We start from the raw sequence: 6,237 nt of genomic DNA on the forward strand, positions 1-6,237 counted from the left end.
TGTGAGGCCTTGAACAGTCTACAGGAAAATGGGTTTTAAGTAAAGTCTATCTTTCCCGTTTTGAATTGAGAACTGCTCGCAAGTTCTCTAGATTTACATACATGGTATGATGAGTTTTGACACACATATATACCCATGTAATAACGGTTCCTCCCCTAAGTTCCTCTAAGCACGTTTCCAGTGCTCTTCTTCCTTCCTACAGTTTCTAGCTTTATATGTTGGTTTTGCTGTTCTTGTTGTCAGGCCTCCCAAGTAGTTGGGATTTCAGGCATGGGCCACCTGGGCCCTGCTTCAAACAGATCTTTCTTGTGCGGTAGATGGAGGCAATCGTCTTATCATCTCTCTTCAAATACCCTTGCAACAGTAGCTCGGAGAAACAGGCAGATGGGAGGAATTCATGGTTAATAGACTCGGCTACCCCTGCCACTCTCTATACCTTTAACGAAGTTTTCGTGAGTATGTTGGCTGCTGGCCACTCTGATGAGGCTGACCCAAGGGGGGCTGGACCCACATCCACGCAATGTGTTCAAGGTGACCTTCAGTTAGGTCTGCTGGGATTCCACAGCACTGACCTGGGCCAAGTGGAGCACATTGCAGAGATGGTCGGTGTTGGCATTACACTGCCAGGCAGCGTTCTCCTGGAGTTGCAGCACTGGCTGTGCCACATCACCGGAGGCAGGAGCCGGGGCTCAACAGGATCTTTTAGCTCTGGCATGAATTCCATCTCATCTGACAGGAGGGAGGCCAGGAAAAGTCCACCAGCTGCAATGACCCTGACTAAGGGGGCAGCACAGAATGTCTGTCTTTCGAGGTTACAGTAGAGTGCATCTCAATGTCTGTGAAGGATTTTAGAATCTAATCAAAAACTGCACAGAATCGCCCCTGTCTCTTTAAGTCTTTGTTAATTTGCACTAAAACTCTGACCTTTATCTTTAATAATACTGACAATTTTAAAGAGTACAGTCAGTTGTTGTACAGAATGTCTTTCAGTGTGGTTCCTGTCCTTGTTTCTCATGGCTTCATTCATATTTAAATCCCAATTATATAACTTCCTTAGTAAAATGCTATGAATGGTTCATGTGCATTTGGTTAACTAACTAAAAAGCTGAAAATGTAGGAAATACATTGACTTTGACAAGCCCATCTCCTTTTCAAGTATTAATTATTCTCTTCAGCCTCTTAGAATGCTTGCTTTTATCTCTGCATATTTTTATTTATTTATTTTTGTATCCTGGTTGAATATTTGTGAATATTTTTCTATCACTAGGATTATAAGCTCCTTGAGAGATCAAACTGTGTCTTATTCATTTTAATTTGTTTCATAGAAGGCACAGGATTCTTTGTTGGGTAGAAAGGACAAAGGAATAATGACAATCTGATATTTTCATGAAAACTCCAAGTTATTTTGGCATTGTTTAATAAATGCATGTTATAGGGAGATTAATAGTAAGACAGATGTTGCTTTCTTAAGAAGGTCAAATTTTATTATTTTCTTGGATCAGTGGCAAAAGCACCTTCCAGAATTCCCTTTTGGTTTTATAACTATATGAAAAGTCACATCAAAGAAAATTTATAAACTCACCTGGAGTCATAAAACCACCCCACCCCCTTGTCTGTGTGCTTGGAACAGTCGGCTTCCCGGAGGGGGTCGTACTTCCTTGGATCTTCTTCTGTATTCAGAATTAATGACGAAGTGTGCCCACACAGGGCATCTCTTTGGACATCATCCCCATGCTACCCTGTGCTCTGGACCCCACCTACATGGTAAACTCTATCCCTCGCTCATTATTCATGGATTTACTGTAAATTATTCCAGCCCAGTTCTGCTTGTACACAGCAGAACTGCACACAGTTCCTCCAGATGCTCATCTCCTTGCTCATTGATCTGTTTTTTTTCCCCCTCCACTCTGGCCTTGCCTTTGGGTTTAATGCTTGGTAATGTCTTCCTAGCTTCACTGCTGGCAATTCACCAATCCGATTTGGATATTCTACTTCACTTCCATGGATTGTACTACATTCTCTTGTTTGTTTCTAAAACTAAACTAGCCAAATGAAAGGAGGACATTGCCATTTATGTACCTGGAGGTTCAGCCATGGTGCTGGCCACACTGGTTTAGTTAATAATGTGTGTTAAGGCTGGGCCTCTCTATTTGTGGCTAACTCCGCCATTTAATAACAGGATAGCTGCAGACAGGTAAAGTTTTGTATCCATTTGGAAAGATAATTTATTCTTCCCCCAAATTAAACAAATCTTTAGATGGCATCTCAATGGACTGAAATGGAGCATGGGCTGGTTCATCTTGAACCTGTTCTTGAGGTCAGGATGCTGTGGTACTTGTTGGCCTAGTTCAGGTTGCATAAAACCCCTAGCAGTGTGGTGTAAGTGCCCACACAAATACTTAGTGAGGTTCTTTATGCAGTTTCTGCATAAGCAGGAGCAGTCAGCACTGTCATCAGCTCCCAAGCCAAGACCACTGATCAACACATTTGTCAGTGCAGTGGCTGAGAAAGAAAGAGCCTGACTTTTAACTTGGATTGGGAGAAGATTCTCTGCTTCTTAGCCTGAGTATTCTCCAAACTCAGGGAAGTTCAGGTCTGGAAGTCTAACAAGAATGATAAATATCTACCAAGGAAGGATGCCATTACCAGCGGGGGGCTTACCAGGAGGTTTAATGAGTGTTTCATGAGCCTAAGTGAAGGGTGATTCTTTTACCATAGGTTCTGAAATGTTCATTTCCCATCTCGTGTTTGTGCTTACATTCTTTTTCATGCCCCGTGTTGGTGATTAATAATGAGTAGGCACTCCTTTGCCTGTCTGGGTCTCGTGGAACAGTGAGATGGAGTATGTGAACTGGCCCATGGTGTTATAATTCATCCTGTGAGCCAGCTCAGTCTCTTGAACACTATCTCCCCAAGCATGTTCTATGACGAAAAGTAGGAAAGGATACTGAGGTCAAATATGTTTGCTCAGAACTAAAATAAACAAGCTGATTTCATAGCATAGAGCTGTCCAATCCTTAATATGTGCTGTAAATCATCAAAAAGGGAGCCTGGCATACAGTGTTTCCCAAACGCTTCTCTCAGTTAAGAGGCCTGGGATGGTCAAGTCCAGCTAAAATTAGAGCACTTACTATTCTGACTCTTCCAGTATGTTTGGCCATGGAATGTGTTCCTGCAGAAGCTTCTCTTTGGGGGAGTCGAGTGGGGAGCACAGTTTGGAAAGCTCCTTACTGAGTTTGGGAATGGTATCACATTAATGTGAAAGTTTGATTCTAAGGATTTCTGGCCTATTTGGTTCAAGACAGAAGAATGAATTGTGATTTTGGTGTTAAGTTCACTGATGACATGTGACTCAAGCTTGGCTCCACTTCTGCTCTTCAAAGTCCTGCTGCGCCAGATTGGTGAAAGTCTAGGCACAAATGTTAAAGGAGGAATTTCCTAGTCATCTTTCTCCCTTGGTTTAGAGTAAGGGATTACCAAGTGGATTGGATGGTGATCCCTGTAGGTCCCGCATTCAACTCAAGGGCTACCTGAACAGATGGGTTGAGATTAGCTCAAAAGGACTTTACCCAGAGAGGCTTCCCTCACTCCTAAAGGACTGGTTGATGATGAGGGAAGGGACACATGGAGGAATCTTTTATTTTCCCAAACACAGGAAATAGTTCCAATTACTCAGAGAGGTTTAAGTGCTTTGTGCTCGTCTTCATGTCCATTGGAGAGTGTATAGAAAAGACTATACATAAAACCATCCCCTCATAAATCCTGCATCACTATTCTATGGCAGTGCTCAAAATATGACTTCGGAGAACCAGAATTACGTTCTCCCAAAACCCAGCTCTTCGGAATAATGACTATTTTGAGCTATTTTAAAAAGCAGAAGACACAGAGTGGCTCTCGTCACCCTTTTGTAAGAGAAAGTAAGGTGTCTTCTCTCTGTACCAAGAACACAAGGATCACTTTAAATTATTAGTAACTCTTATGAACAGAGAAGGTACTGATTTAAATCTGCACAAAACCCTTATCCATTCCTTGTTGGAAGTGCTTTTCCTGCTCATCTGCTCATGGAGACCCCTCCCCTTTTCCTCTGTTTCAGTAGATGATATTTAAACCACCTTTTAGAATTTTAATCTTGAATTTTATGCATTTTTTCTGGGATATCTCTCAGGTGTACATAGGAATACATACCGAGAAAGGCCTGTTTTTTACAAGATTTATGCCAACTAAAACCTCAGAAAAGAGCGAGGAAGATTACTTTTCTTCTCAACATCCTTACCCGAGCCTACCAATTCATAGATCATGGTGGTATTTTTTTCTTAGCGGAAATGGAAAGGTTTTATTTAATTAGCATATATAATTTGTACAAGGAGGAGTGTTCCTTTTGACATTTTTTCCATATGTGAATACAATAGATTCAACATTACTCCCTCTATTTTGGCACCTTACTACCCTGGTGGCATTGCTTTTGGTATTAAAAATGCAATTGAGTTTTATGTGATAGAGAAGGTAATTTTCCTGAAAGGAGATTTCAGGAAAGAGTTGGCTTGCAGTTTTGTTTGCACCTAGGCAAGGTGACTAATTGCTTCAGCCTTTTCTCCTTGTCACCTCTTAACTGCCTTGTCTGGTTTTTGAGGAAGCCAGAATTCTCCATAATTTGATGAATATAACTCATTCATGACCTACTCTCGTTTTGCTCCTAGGATGCCAAAAACCACCTGAAAATGTTACACAGGTGCACACACGTATGGCCCATTAAGTTTGTGTAATTATACTTAATATTCAGATAAACTACATTTTTATGTACATGGAGAGGGAGGCTAGTAAACATTTTCTTGGCTGGCTTTTCTCTGACATCTATGTGTGTGTGTGTGTGTGTGTGTGTGTGTGTGTGTGTGTGATGTACATTTGTGCATTTGTATATTTTATCATCATCATCATCATTAATGGGAAAGAGTCTGCATATCTCTGGTGGGGAAATTGTTTGTTACTGAACCACAGACCAGTAATTTTGAAAGCTGGGAGATAAACAGAACCACTTCATCCCATAAATCTTACTACCTGAGTCATCAATTTCAGGTTCCTTATTGAGACAAAGAAAACATCTTTAATCATGCAAATATTTGGAAACTGCAAGTGCTATCTCCATTTGGAATTTGGGAGGTAATTAAAATGGACAAGTTATGATTGATTAGCACATGAAGAATGGTCCAGTCACAAGGCAGTGGGGTCTCTACCCCTCCACCAACACTCCATCAACAGGAATTAAGAAAACAGCACAACCAGGCCCTAGCTCCGTGCTGAGGGCAATTAATCAGGACAGAGAGTGGGGAGGTAAACTGGAATGGTACCAAGTAAATCTGCCTGGTTCTGTACCTTTAGTTATCTCACAGTTAATTCTCACAGTCCATCTTACTATTTTACTTTTGGTCTGTGTATTAGATGATGTATTTTAGGGAAGAATTCTCAGATGTTTTGAGTTTTTAAATAAATCAGATATATTTTCATTGATACATCTTCACATCCGCGGAAATACATTGTAGGAAGACACACATTTCCATATTTAATTCAAATTATGAGAAATATTTGTTTTATTCTAGTTTGAAAGGTAAAGGGCAATTATGCTTTAGTCTTAAAATGCTATATTAGAGCACAAAACTCCTGGAACCTTTTGAGGAAAGGGCAGGTTTTAATAAACAAATGTTAATCATATAAACTGTCATGTGGAAAAACATAAGATCAATTCAGTGGCTGATATTTTCTGACAACCTGTTTGCTGTTTATCTGATAGGAATCTTTGTAAAAGGTCTGTGTTTGACTTCGTGTGGCTGCAGTTGAATTTCAACTTATTCCTAAAATTTGTGTAGAAGGGTGGTTCCTGGACACACAGGCACTCCTCCTGATGGACAGTCCTAGTCATCACCTGACGCCGTCACTGGGACAGTCCTAGCCATCACTCAACACCCTCATTGGACAATCCTAGCCATCACTCAACACCTTCATTGGACAGTCCTAGCCATCACCTGACACCCTCATTGGACAATCCTATCCATCACTCCACACCCTCATTGGACAATCCTAGCCATCACCTGACGCTCTCATTGGACAGTCCTAGCCATCACCTGATACCATTATTGGACAGTCCTAGTCATCACCAGATGCCCTCATTGGACAGTCCTAGCCATCACTCAGCACCTTCATTGGACGGTCCTAGCCATCACCTGATGCCCTTATTGGATGGTC

The sequence above is a fragment of the Dipodomys ordii genome, unplaced genomic scaffold (assembly GCF_000151885.1).
Source record: "Dipodomys ordii isolate 6190 unplaced genomic scaffold, Dord_2.0 Scaffold124, whole genome shotgun sequence".
Lineage (NCBI taxonomy): Eukaryota > Metazoa > Chordata > Mammalia > Rodentia > Heteromyidae > Dipodomys > Dipodomys ordii.